The sequence below is a fragment of the Emydura macquarii genome, unplaced genomic scaffold, assembly GCF_026122565.2.
Source record: "Emydura macquarii macquarii isolate MOO-44397 ecotype Brisbane River unplaced genomic scaffold, CSIRO-AGI_Emac_v2 contig_431, whole genome shotgun sequence".
Lineage (NCBI taxonomy): Eukaryota > Metazoa > Chordata > Testudines > Chelidae > Emydura > Emydura macquarii.
The window spans coordinates 15,497,817-15,512,317 of record NW_027130568.1 but is presented as its reverse complement, the minus strand read 5'-3'; the positions used below and the strand labels follow the sequence as shown (position 1 = coordinate 15,512,317).

General features: G+C 40.7%; 1 long non-coding RNA gene across 1 annotated transcript in view; it reads right to left on the bottom strand.

The window, feature by feature from the left end:
* LOC137146281 (uncharacterized) overlaps positions 1-10,222 on the bottom strand; it is a 33,994-nt gene extending 23,772 nt beyond the window's left edge. The window contains exon 1 of the long non-coding RNA XR_010917899.1: positions 10,200-10,222. This is a non-coding gene — a long non-coding RNA (uncharacterized lncRNA). The remainder of the gene's footprint in view (positions 1-10,199) is intronic.
* Positions 10,223-14,501: the final 4,279 nt, after the last annotated feature.

Here is a 14,501-nt window from a genome sequence, read left to right as displayed (position 1 = left end):
ATCCTGTTAAACTTAGCACCATTTTCTTCCTCAAGTAATGAGTTCAGTCTCTACTTCAATTTAATTTCATACCCTAATTAAAATCAATGTCACTGCCCCAGGCACAGGCTCATAGGCTTCCAAGGTACTCTGAGTTGAATAACCCATTGCTATGGAGAAGCAAACGTCAACTTCGTGGATTAAAAGCAGGGCTGTCTGGTAATTACAGTCTCTTGCGAAATGCTGTCAAATCCACATGGAGCTGTCAGGATAGACTGTTAAGTTGAACTTAAGTTTCTGTTTTGACCGAATGCAGAACCTAGATGTAGAAAACCTTCTTTGGTTAGCTCTGTCTTCTACAAAAGCAATCATCGCTATTTGAAAGCAGAAGATTCAAGAGCACATGTGGTTCAAGTTAAAGACATGATGAAGAGTTTGGCAGGAATTTAGACTGCTCCATCCATGGGCTATTGTAACTCTTCCACCTCTAAATCCCTGAGAAGCATTTCACATCATGAACACCTGGCAGGAGATATTCAGTAGGTAGTGAGTGTTCTTTAATAGAAAATTACAACAGAGGACGGTTTACAACAACAACAAAGAAAAGCACATGAGAAATGAAGTTCTACACACCTTAGATTCTAGAGATCTAGGGTGAAATCCCAGCCACAGAGAAGTCAATGGGATTTTTGCCATGTTCTTCAGTGGGACCAGGATTTTACCAGGTTCTAGGAACTAGAGACCCGGCTCTTTTCCTTTATAAATGTTTGACCTGACTTGTTGCCTAGCACCTGCTGGAGGTTGGGGGAGTCACACAGTAGCTACAGCACACAATAGGTGACATGATGGGAAATTATTCAGTTTACATAATTTACTCAATGCAGCACAGCAGGTGAATGTTTAACAATAAGGAGGATGTTTTCCCTTTCACATTCTCAAATAACAACCTTTAGCATTTTGGGGAGTCATTTGCATGTGTGGGGCGATACAGACCTTTGAGTGTCCTTCTGATGTAGCTGATTTGTTTATTCACTTTTGTTATTGTTGTTTTTCTTTCCAGGGATTTCAGTTTAACATGGGAACCAAAGCTTTGGGAGAGTTAATTCCAGGGTATTATTACCAGAGTGTGGTAATTAGTAACCCAGCTCTACTATGTGAGAGAGAGATTTGTATCATGGGTACTGAATCACCCTTTTACTTTTTTGTTTAATTTAAAGTCTGTAACCCTCAATCCAGAACTGGAGCAGAAGCGCTGACCTTTCTAAAAAGGCCAGCTTTGTCAAAGATCTCATCTAGATGTTTCACTAAGAAAACTGTCTCAGCATCAGTTACAGTCAAGCTGAGAACTAGAGCACCTGATTCACCATGACATTTCTGCTGAAACAAAGTAAAAAGAGGCTCCACATGGCCAAAACTAGGGTTTAAATTAATGAATGGGGAGAACAAGGGACCAATCAGTTCCCTTCCTCCCCAGCTGGCCAATGAGTAGATAAAGCCTCTGGAAGAGGAGGGGCCAACTCTGCACCCCCAGAAAGCAAGTGCTCTTCCTTCCACCTCCTAACTTTCTACTGGATTGTTCCAATCACCACCAGTCCCATCAAGTTTTCCACCTATTGAAGAGGGTGTGTGGCAATGCTCCAGCTTTATGACAATTTCACACTGCTGGAACACCATTCATTACAATGAAACAAAACAGGAGTCACACAGTGGCGAATCCCAACCAGAATCTCTCTCTCCAGTATCCACAGCAGCCTAAACAAACAGCTCTAAAACTTAAAGAGTGGATACACTTTTCATGCAGCCAATACAACTCTAGAGATTGCCCTCGTACCTCTGCCTGTGATTAGATGTAAGTGACCAACCAGAACTACCATTGACGTGTGTATCTTCTAGGGATGGGCAAGTGACCATTCATGAATTAGTTCAGAACCAAAGTTTCCATAAAATTTAGGGATGGGTCTGGATCTGCTGTTCAACTTGGGCCTATTTCCAATATTCTCCTTCTGAGCCCACAGTTCAGACCTCACCTGGTATACGGTGTGCAGTTCTGGTCTCCCATTTTTAAGAAAAATGAATTCAAGCTGGAACAGGTGCAGAGGAAGGCTACTAGGATGATCTGAGGAATGGAAAACCTGCCTTATGAGAGGAGACTCAAAGAACTTGGCTTGTTTAGCCTAATCAAAAGAAGGCTGAAGGGCGATATGATTGCTCTCTATAAATTCATCGGAGAGATAAATATCAGGGAGGGAGAGGAGTTATTTAAGTTCAGCACCAATGTGGACATAAGAACACATGGATATAAACTGGCCATCAGAAAGTTTAGACTTGAAATTAAATGAAGGTTTCTAACCATCAGAGGAGTGAAGTTTTGGAACAGCCTTCCAAGGGTAGCAGTGGAGGCGAAAAACCTAGCTGGCTTTAAGACTGAGCTTGATAAGTTTAAGGAGGGGATGGTATGATGGAACAGCCTAATTTGGCAATTGACTGATCTTTGACTACTAGCAGTAAAAATGCCCAATGGCCTGTGAAAGATGTTAGATGGGGTGGGTTCTGAGTTACTACAGAGAATTCTTTCTGGGTGTCTGGCTGGTGAGTCTTGCCCACATGCTCAGGGTTTAGCTGATCACCATGTTTGGGGTTGGGAAGGAATTTTCTCCCAGGGCAAATTGGCAAAGGCTCTGGGGGTTTTTCGCCTTCCTCTGCAGCTTGGGGCACAGGTCACTTGCTAGTGGATTCTCTGCATCTTGAAGTCTTTAAAACATTATTTGAGGACTTCAGTAACTCAGTCTTAGATCACGGATCTATTACAGGAGTGGGTGGATGAAGTTCTGTGGCCTGCGTTGTGCAGAAGGTCAGACTAGATGATCATAATGGTCCCTTCATACTATATGGACATGTCCGAAATTCTCTATATCAAATGAATTAAACTTTATGAAATGGAAATGGGGGCTAGGACTTAGTTGCAATGGAAAGACTATCTTTCAAAATAATGGAAAAACTAGACACTTTTAATAGCATGTGGTCTAATTTCCGGGACCTATGTGAATGGATATGAATTATTATGTACTTTACTAGTGAACATATATTTGCTTCCTCATCTTATATATAGGAGATGAAAAAGTAAGTTGTGCGTGGGTGTGGGTGTGTGTAGTATATAATGTACGTAAACCAGGCTCCGTATATCTATCTCTGAATATGAAAAGTTCAAAACCAATAAAAACATTCTGAATTACAAAATGGTAGTAATGACTAGAAGGTGAGCCACACCAACTCACAAAAGTCTAGATATCAGAACGTGGCAACTAAACCAAGGCCAAAAAATATTTTTATCACTATGTTTTCAAAACTACAAACTTGTTTAATTGTTTTTACTTTTGTTTTTAAAAATATTTTTTCAAGGGCTCTGGATTTATTTTTATTTTTTTCAGTGATATAGGTCACTGGTGAATGCCATAGTTCTGAATAAGATCTTGAGCTCACTAGCGCATATGAAGTTTGAAATTCGCAGCTGAAAAGGTATCAAATTTCAATTTTAACTTGCACTGTTGGTGTTATGCATCTGGGTTTATTCTTGGTTTGCTCTCTGGATCTTGCCCGGTCCTGGCCATTCTGGTGCACTAGTGACTCCACATGAACTTAGAAACCATACTTCCAAATGGCTGCTGAAAGCCCTTTGTGTTTTCAGTTTGGATCATTCAAAGTGCTTTCCATGTATATACTAGCTGAGCTTCACAATGTACCTTCAAGGTAGGTGTGGATAATATTTGGATCACACTCTCACACTACAATACAGCCACCTTTGCAGGGGACAACCTAACTGTTCAAATGTTTATGTGAACCTTATCTAAAATATCTCAACCTCTTGGACCTGCAAAACTGAGATGGAAATCAGGGTTTCTCCTGAGTTTCTAGAGTTTCCTGGGATAACCTTTCTCATGTATTTTTTCACCTGTCCTGCTTCCAGTCTGGGTCAGAACCAGAAGGTATGAAGGCATGCAAAAGTAACAAAAGATCTAATAAGTGCATCTTAACTTTCTCAACCATCAAGGTGTATTTGGTGTTCGTTTGGGGCAAAAGATTGGCTGACTCTTACTTTAGCCAAAGGAGGTAGTCCATCCCTGTATAACTTTTTAGCATTTTAGTTAAAATAATCAAAACTTAAATAAAGGACTAACTTAAAAGAAGTTTTTTAAGTAACCCCAGGGTCAGAAAACTTAGAGGGATGGAACTCTCTACTCTTGCTATAGGGAAGGACGAGAAACAACAGTTCTAGCCAGCTTTATTTGCATGAATTATTATTTTGCTCTACCCATAATTCCACCTACTGAGTTTTGTTGCTTTGGTTGGCATGTGTTTGTTTAGATAGCTTAAATGATAACAGATAATTATTGTAATAAGGAAATGGCATGAAATTTTGAAGGATGTGCCTGGGGGGCAGTATGTCATCCTGAGATTACAGGGAGTGGATTTTAATTTAGTAATGAAACTCATGCTCAATAGAAAAGAGGAAGGAAAAGACTCTGTCCTGGAGGGAAGAAGAGTTATTCTAAGGAGCTGAGACTAAGGGCCCTGTTTTGCTCTGGGTTCCACCACCTGGAGAGGCTGTGGGAATGAACGCATTACAAAGCCAACTGCACAGGTGGTGGTAGTGATTGATGAATGATGATGATGATGATGCAGAGCTGACTGCAGTGAGGCTGAACTGGCCTATTGAAAGTGGCATTGCAAAGTTGATTTTCTAGCAAGTTCTGGCTGGACCAGCAGCAATACAGAACTGATTGCACAGTGACCTGATAGATGGCAGAAGCTCTGTGCTGACTTCTCAGTGCTGTGGCCCAGCAGACCAGGAGACCTATCACAGAACTGGATCAGGCATATGGTATGCAAACTCAGTAACTACAACCACTAATGGGTTGTGTGCTTGCATGTACCAATACTAATTTGTGTGCACAAATGCCTGTTGTGCTCAGGTTTTCGAAATTTGGCTCATTGTTTTTATTACACCATATCAAAATTAATTTGAGGTTTCTTTCAGATGATCTATTCTGACATCCCCCCTCTCCCCCCACAGTTTCACTATCTGAATTTTTTTCGGGATTTACCAACTCTGAGGAACAAAAGTCTGTTGACCCCTTTTTGATTTTGCTGGATTTTAGAGAGGTCCCAAGGGTCATAGTTCAAACTGGTGCTCTGCCTCTTCCCAAAGCTATTCACTTGGGAGGTGTGTCCTCTGATCTAATAAAAAGGTATCAAAGTCACTCTTTTTGTGCACTCTCTCTTGCGGTCCTTCGAACCACAAGGAAACCTCTGACATCTCCCAAACTTTCAGATCTTGACACTTCACCTAAATCATTGTAGGTGAGGAATGGTCTGGAGTAACCTGCAAGATGTAAATCCTTTTTTGCCTGCCTTCAGGTAGTGGGTGTTTTACCTCACACACATCACTCTGTCAGTAGCAGAGGATCCTGAAGGCTGGAAGTGTATTCCTTAGCTCTTTCGCTGGGGTGAGTGGGCCTCCCACAAATTTCTAACTTCCTCTTCTAACATGTTCAAATAGAGTCACCATATACCATGACCTGAAAGAAAGAAAGAAAAAAACCCACTAATGTAATAAAATCCTGTTGCCACAGTATCTACTCCAGATGAAGCTTCACTTATGCCCATCTGAGGTCAGTAAAACCTGAAGTTGGGATTTAGCTAAAAATTTGCAATACAGATTTGATCTGATTTTTTTTTTAAAAGAAGAAATATATCCCTAAGTTTAAAGATAGCAAGGAACCTTGGTCCTGTGATGCAATATAAAGGTGGTATCCAGCTGACATAAATTCAATCCCCATCTAGGGAATTCATTGCATTCACAATTCATATTCAATTTATTGCCCTCACATGAAAGGAAACTGGATTTCGGAGTCAGATGATGGGGTGACATTGAATACAAGATTGTGTAGCACTTTATAGAACTTTTCTTTTATTAGCAGCTCTATAATCACATTAAGTTAGACTGAAAATTTGAACTAATTCCTTCCCCTGAGGCCCAGGCTGTAATAATGGTAAAAATCTGTGAAATAGGATAAATACAATTCAAAATAATTATATTGATAAATAAAATGAAAATCAACTAATTGTGTCATTCACTCAGATGCTTGCCTCTGTTGTTGCTGGCTTTCTGCTTCAGTGCCCGCTAAACTTTTCTGTCACACTTCAATAAATTTAATTGTGCAGAATAAATGAGCTAATTTTTGAAGTCACAGGCTCTGTTTGCAAGATAAGGGTGGTGATTTATTGACCTCCTCTAACTCTGCAAGAGTGTCACCCTCCTTTTCTACTGACAACAGTGTGAAATATTTTGTACTTCTCCCTCAGTCTTGCTAAAGCCTGCTTTGCATTTACCTTCCCATTTTATTTCTTGAAATCATTTAGCATATCACAATAGACCAACGATCCCCGCTTCATGCAGTGGGTATGGCAGAATACTCCAAGCAATCAGAAAAGTTGCAGGGTTTTTAAAAATGTTTTCTCCCTGCAGTTGCTGGAGTCTGATGGTTTTGTGAACTTATAGACTCAGACTATAAGGTCAGAAATAAAGTACCTGGGTTACAGTAATAGTATCAACATCTATTGCTACCTGTGATGTCCAGTGAGTACAACAGAATAATTCAGATTGTAAACTCTTTGGGGACTATCTGTCCTGCATTTGTACAGCACCTAGCACAATGGGGTCCTAGTCTATGACTAGACACTACTGTAATACAAAAACAATAACAATAATTAATAATTACTGCAGGGACCAGTCTATTGAAGTTAAACAAACTGAATACGTCATTGTCCACATGCAGAGTTGTTGCGGGGCCGTCACTCGAATTGTTTTGGAAGTTCCAAATCTTTATTTATTTCTTCATACGATATCCAGAACTAGACTGTGTGCTTCTATCTACAGAAAGAAATGCTATTTGCATCTACAAATAGTTATGAGACTGCATTAGTGAGCTAGCATTTTAGTTCAGATCTATAAGGTCTAAAGCGCTCCAATCTGGGATCCCTGTGGGATTCCAGGAGAAAGAATTCCTGAACATACTGGTCTAAATCACAGAAGGCTGCAGTTTGTATTCAAAGCTGCTGAAGTCTGGAGTTGAAAAATCTATTCAGGTTTCTGTAGTCTTGGTGTCTGAGCAAGCTCTGGCTTCCTTTTCTTCTCTGTGTGTTCTAGTAATTCAGTGTCATGAGTACTGCAAAGGAAGGAAAGCTTACAAGGGAAAGACATTTATGATGTTAGGCCTTGATCTCAACTGGACTATGTCCTGGCCTAAAATTAAGCCTGTGTGTAAAAGCTTTGCTATCTCAGGGCCTAAATTTAGCATCTACAGAAGAAGAGATTTAAAAAATCCGTATATGCACGCTTTCCTTTCACATGGTCTTTTGGATAAAATTTCCAAAGCTGCCTCTACATTTTTGTTCTCAGAATGGCATGTCCATATTTTTGCACAAGTGATCTGGAGTGTTACTGGGATAAATTATTTATTTTAACACTGATCAGAGGTGTGCTGTACCCATCACAGGACAGATAAGATATGGTTCTTTCTCCAAAGAACTTTTTATCTAATCTCAGACATGACACACCAAAAGGGACAGCAAAATACTAAAAGGAGTCAAAGGAAAAAGGACGGTGTTTACAGCAATGAATTGTGCCACTTCTCAGTTAAAAGAGTGCATAGCCAAGTGCAGCTAGAATTTGGTTGCTTTTTTGTTGTGTTTTTTTGTCTTTGCCAACTCATTTGTTATAGCTGTCCTGACACAATGCAGCACTGTGGAATACCCTCATTTTTGCACATTGTCTGATTTGGACAAGCAGCATCCTCTGTTTTGGTAAAATGGGCATTTAGATCTGACTGAGGGATCCATGCTTGAGGAATGTGTAATTTAATAATAAAATTAGTTATTTTTATATAGTTATCTAGTGCTTTTTGCTCCCAAATCTCAAAGCATTTTACAAAAGAAGTTAATCCCCATCATTATTCCCATTTTACAGATGGAAAACTGAGGCACAGAAAGACATCACTTGCCCAAAGTCACACAGCAAGTCAGTGGCAGAACTGGCAATAGAACCCAGGTATTCTGACTGCCAGTCCATGACCCCCACTCACTGAATCACACTGCTTCTCCTAAAGACTGAATTCAGGCCACTTTTAACAACTGGCCCTTTATGACCTGGAAATTTTAATCTCAGGGTATGTCTATACTGACGGCGGCAAAATCGCCGCCATCAGATTGATCTTTCTGGATCGATTGAGCGGTCAGTGTAGACCCACTAAATCGATTAGGAAGCTGACGTACTAAAACTACCTCCTCAAGTGACGCAGTGCAGTGAAGGCGCCGCGCAGAACAGAAGTACAGCAGTTGACAGCTACTCTATGTAGCTTGCGTAACTCCCATCAACTGCCACCGAATCTCCAGGTAAGTGTAGACCAGGGCACAGTGTACTGACTTGCCCTAGGGAAGCATGTATGCATATATGTTTGTGTATAGATAGGCCATAGGGCTTGATCCACTTGATGAGCAAGCTTTCCTGTTTTTCAAATGTCACAGGCTCATAAGCCTAGAGATTGCTAATTTACCACTGATGGAGAAAACTCTATAATAGACAAATATTTACAATGTTTTGCCCCAGGGTCATTTTTATTTCTCTCTCTGTCCTCTCCCATGCCCACCCCCCAACTGGCTTCACTAGCTCCCCAAATCTAACTGGGGAAAGATGTGCAGCTTTTGAGCTCAGTTTTGAGGAGATTATTTACCTGAGTGCAGCTCATTGGGGTCCTACAGGCAATTCCCATTCGGCATCAATGCTGTTGACAACCACGGTACCAATTGTTTTTAATGATATGTCATATGATGAGGATTAACATATAACATCAAAGCCAGGGTGTGACGGAGTCCTAGAGGTGCAGCCTGGACTGCGGGACCACTGGGTCCTCCAAAACCACTGGACTGGACTGTCTCTCTCACTGTGATGCTAATGTCAAGCTTCAAGCCTCTGACAGGCATTGTACTTACACAGCCATCCACAGGCCGGGACATATTCAGCTGTGTTTCCCAGCCACTCATGAACAATCAATAGAGAGGATCCAGCCAATCCCCCCCACAGCTCCCCAATCTTGGCGCCCAAAACTGTACTGTCTTGCACTGGTCAGAAGCCTGACCAATGTAAGCTCATTACTTAGTTTGCCACTTCTTCACAGGAAAGTGGACTTGTACCAGCCTTTGTAACCTGAGCTGATATTCCCTGAGCAATTCAACCAAAACCACACTTTTAGGCAAAATATAAAACAGAGTTATTAACTACAGAAAGATAGATTAAGTGACCAGAAGTAGTGTGCATAGAGATCAAAATTGGTTACTTAAGAAATACAAATACATTTGCCATCTAAATTCTACAAACTAAGCAGGATTTGAATCAAGCAGTGTCTCACCCTGACAGATGGTACACTCAGGTTACAGTTCCTCTCTTTCCCTTTCTCACCTGGGACCACTCTTCCCCAGTTCAAAGTCTTTTTCCTCCACACGTTCCTCTAGATATTGAGATGGGGGGGAGAGGCCAAATGATGATGTCACTGTCTCTCTTTTATACTTTCTTCCAGCTCCTAGAAAGATCCTTGCTATGATATGGGAGTCGGACAGTCTCCACTGGACAGGCAGTCTCCACTGCCTACGTGCCTTCTCTGAGAAGTCTGTGGGATGGCCATTGGGAGAGTGGATACCCTTTAATGGGCCATCAGTACATGTCTGGCTAGTCCTTTGTTGCAACTGAAAGGTTGGCTATGGGCGTCTCCCAACCTCACAACATATTTCAGTAACACACACACAGCAAAAGGTCCTAACTTCATAGACAATGGCAGTACATACAATCCAACAGGATATTAATGTTCAACAGATCAAGACTTTTAAAGTGATGCCTCACAAGGTATACTTGGTACAAAACACATCATAATCATATCAGTTGTGAATAGGGGGGTTCCAGGATGCTATCTTGAGGTACAGAGTGTCAAACAGGGAAAGACTGGCTAATTCATCAGAGAAAAAATACAAACTGCACATGTTCAAGGGAATGCTGAGTATCTGAAGGTCTTAAGAGTACAGCTAAAGCCTTCAGATTACTAGGTATTCAGATCACTGGGAGATCATGTCCTGTGAAGTCTGGAAGCGCCACAGGTAGGAGAACCACTGACCTGCTGGGTGAGCTGGAACAAGTCACTTCAGAATTCTGCGCCTTAGTGTCTTCATCTGTAAAATGGAGATAATGTGATTTACTTTTCTTTGTAAAGCACTTTGAGGACAACAGATGGAAAGAGCTATGAAAAAGCGAGGTATTATTAAAACTAGATATTATTAGCCTGCAGGGATAAGCTTTGCAAGAGAGGAACTCCAACCTGGGCCCAGATGAGGGCAGGCTACTGGTAGGGAGTTGGGGGGAGATGGTTCTGGTCAAGAAGGGGTCCTGGGTATAGAGGGATAGATTGGAAAGAAGCAGAATTGTGCAGTGCCATCACAAGCCAGGGGAAGGTACCTGCTTCATTAGCAGCAGTGCCTCCACTCAGCTTCCGCCAGTTCTGAGCATAAAGCAAAACTCCACTCCTGGGAAATGCCGAAGCTCCAGACCACTGTACATATCTGCCAGCTCAAACTCCTTGGTCTTTGCCCTGTTCCCTGTCTCCTCTGCAGCTCTGATTAGGAGCTTTGCAGCATGCAAATAATCCTGGGTGACATTACTAACCTTCAGATAGCTCAAGTTTAGTTAACGGTCAGGGGGGAGGTTTCCTGTATTTAGAAATTAGTGATGCTGAAAAAGGCCTACTTATGACAATGGGCAGCAAATTGGTTGTGAGATTACAACAGGAAGAGCCAATATGCTTTTGAGCTGCATATGCAGCAGAACCAAGTCACAGGGTTTATAGCTTTTCTTAACAGCTCTGATGAGACCACACTAAGTTTACTGCATTCAGTTCTGGCCTTGTCCAATGCTTGAAAGCTGTCAACAGGAATAACACTGGAAGAACTGATGACAAGGTTAGAGGGAGGAACAAACAAAGAAATATTAAAGGAGATAAATAAAGCCTGCTATACACTTTAACATATTATACACAGTACAGAGTTTTGCTATATTGACCAGTAAAACAAAGTATTCAGGCCCAAGAAAAAGTAAGTAGCATATGTTGTCACTAGAGCTATTCAAATAACCAGGGTTCCATCCCTCTTTTATTGGCTTAGCACCATCTCCCTTGCATATCTTTGGGATGAGAACATAAGCAAATGGCATTCCTTTTAAAGATAAATCGTTCTATTACTGTAACTACTTCTGAGACATTAGTACTGTTTGTTCTCCTTACAGCAGCTTTGGGCAACCTTAATATTCACAAATAGCTCAGAGTGAAGACAAATGAAGAAAGCCTAAGCTAAAATTTTGCATGAAAGATCATAACAATTTGAGTACATTTTTTCTCTAAATCCAAAAGAGCTCTGGACATTTTCATGTCTATACAATATAGCACAGTGGTGATTTCTTCACATGTCATATCGTCTGTGCCAGACATTCAGTAAGATTATTTCTGCAATGAATATCAAATCTCTCTCAAATATTTGTCTGCGTCTTAGGTCTAAACAGACAAAATAGAATTCAAGTAAATACAAGTGAGATCTATGGCAGCACATTGGTTAAGTTATTTAAATGGTATGGGCTACGGTGTGAGAGGTACGGAGCACTTGCAACCCTCATTAAAGTCAGGGAAGCAAATGCTCAGCTACAGTCAGGCTTTGGCTCATTAAATCTATTTAAACACTAAATTTAAATGAAAAACTCCTTAAAGAAACAAGAAATGAAACTATTCAAATCAAATCAACAAGACACCTGTGAAACACATAATGTAACAACCTGCTGTCGATGGAAAAATACCAGTTCCCTTTTCCATCGTCTTTATTTTGCTATCCTTTGCCTAACACGTGTAAACCTACACAACATGTTATGGACATACAGATAACTAAGCACATGAGCTGATGTAAAGTTAGTATGTGAATGAATGCATTACTTCCCATGCTAAGGGTCTAAGCATGCTCGTGTGAACGAGGGCCCAGAGCCTCAAAGGTATTTGGGCATCTAACTCCCATTGAGTTCATTGGAAGATAGGCACCTTAACACCTTTGAGGATCTGGGCCTAGCTTTCTCCAGAAGCTTCAACAGTCAGACAGAGCTGATGCCCATGCAATAGAGATCGCCAACCAATCTGATTTCTGAATGATTACCTGAGCAATACACCACAGTCTGCTTTCATTGTGTTGTGATCTTTATTGCAATAGATTGTAGGGTCCATAGGAAAAGGCCCATATCTTTTTTTGCCTACATCTATAGTAAGATGCTCATCCATGGCCCTATGTAAATAATTAATAAGTCATCATCACTACCTATAAGTGCCACAAGAGACCCAGTTTCTGTCCTCAGTTACTCCATTGCAATTCCCAGTGACTCGCATAGGTGTTGCACCTGTGTTGTGGAGGGCAGGTTTGGACCCAGGAACTCTATGAATGTGAGATGAGGCAATGTGATCTGTGCAGTAACTAGTGTGACTAGGGGTAAACATTTCAAATATACCTAAGTGAATGAGGAGCTTTAAGTCCTATTTTCAAAATTGAGTTAGGCATTTAGGAGCCTAAATTGAAAGTCGAAAGGATTTGAGCTCAATAAGATTTAGGCACCTAAATGCTAAATGCTTAGCCTCCTAAATGCCTGAGGCCTGGTTTACACTAGCCGCGGATTTCAGCGGCAGTCGACAGGAGATAGGCAAGCTCCGCACAGTAACTTGCATGTCTCCTGTCAACTTCCTAATGTCTACTTACTGTGGAGTCTCCACTGCACTGTGCCGACCGGAAATGCTCTCCTGTCGATGCAGCACTACGCTACTTGCCAGGGTGGATTTACGGAGTCGACTTCCGGGTTCAATTGAGTGAGTCTTTACTGCCGCTCAGTCAAACCCACAAAATCGATTCTGTGCTGCTGGCGGTGCCATCAGCAGTGTAAAGATAGCCGATGTTACTTTGAAAAATGGGACTTAGCTGCTTCTGCACATTTTACTCTTGAACTGCAAGCAGTTCTATTTTTAATGTTCAGATGAATCTTCTCTGACTCATTTGGAATAACTTTCAGACCCATTGTAAGTGGTGTTTATGAGTTTAGAGCAGAATTTCAGCACTTGCTTTTTAGATGCCAAAGCCTTTTAGTGGAAAGTTTTCAGCTAATAAGATCTTTCTGTATTATATTAAGTTCCTTTAGCGATACAGTTATATTTAAAAAATAATTTCAACATCAAATAGATGCTGATCAGATTCTTAATTAAATTACTGTACTTTAAAAAAATAAATACAGGCCTCTGTTAAAGGGGAGGAAAAAGATGGTCATAGAACTGGAAAAGTTGCCTAATAAAACAATAATTTATTTAGTGTAAATTTATATTTTTATATCATAGATTTATATAGAGGTATTTCCACAGTTTGCATGGCACCAAGTTTCTCCATCTTTCTTCTGAAAGGTGAACTGACAATTCTTGGATAAACAAGCACAAAAGAAAACCTCTGTTGGGTTCAGTGAAGGATGTTGTCTGAGTTGGGAATTAAGATTTACAGATACTTAACCAAGTTAGCCAGTTAATAGCTGCACTACATGTGCCCTAAATTAGGAGAGCAGGAATTGGGTGAGTACATTACACCGTTTTCCAAACAGTACATAGAGTTTAGCTGTCCACCTTCCAGTTCTTTTAGCCTCAATACCATGTCTCTCTAGAGGCTGTAAATCAGCAGCAGGTAATGCTCTCTGGATGGTGGGAGCTGACTGAAACTTTTGTGCTGCTCTTGTTTGTAAGTTTTTTTTTCTTTTCCAAGACACTGAAAAACAATGAAACAAAAAACACCAAAAAGTGAAACGTAAAGTTGCCCAGCATAAACAGAATTCCAGAGATAATGGACGTGCTGGTAATATACTCACTGAAATCTGTTTGGAGCATAGCCAATTTATATGTTAGCCCTTAATCAGATTAATAACTGTAGGTCTACCCTCCCTATCTAGGTGTGTATACAGCCCCCATCACTGCAATACCTCAGCACCCACAAATATCAAAGAGTTTATCCTCCTAACATTTTGGTGAGGTATTGACATATCATCAGGCAGGGCACAGAGAGAGCTGCTGATTTGCCTAAAGTCATATGGCATGTATGTGAACCCACATCTCTTGCTCCTCTTCACAAGACTACACACCTATTATACAGAACATCTACTTCCTGTTAGACACACAGCGGAGTAGACAGAGGGAGAGAGATCCATAACAATCAATTAATCAATCAATCAATCAATAAATGCCAATTTAATCAATATGAAAGATTAAATTATTGCTTTGTTCTGAATTATTTGATATAATGGCCTGGCATACTAGATCTTCTGTAGATCGGCAGCAAGTATCAGGGCTTTACTGGTGAACAAGTAATGGTGA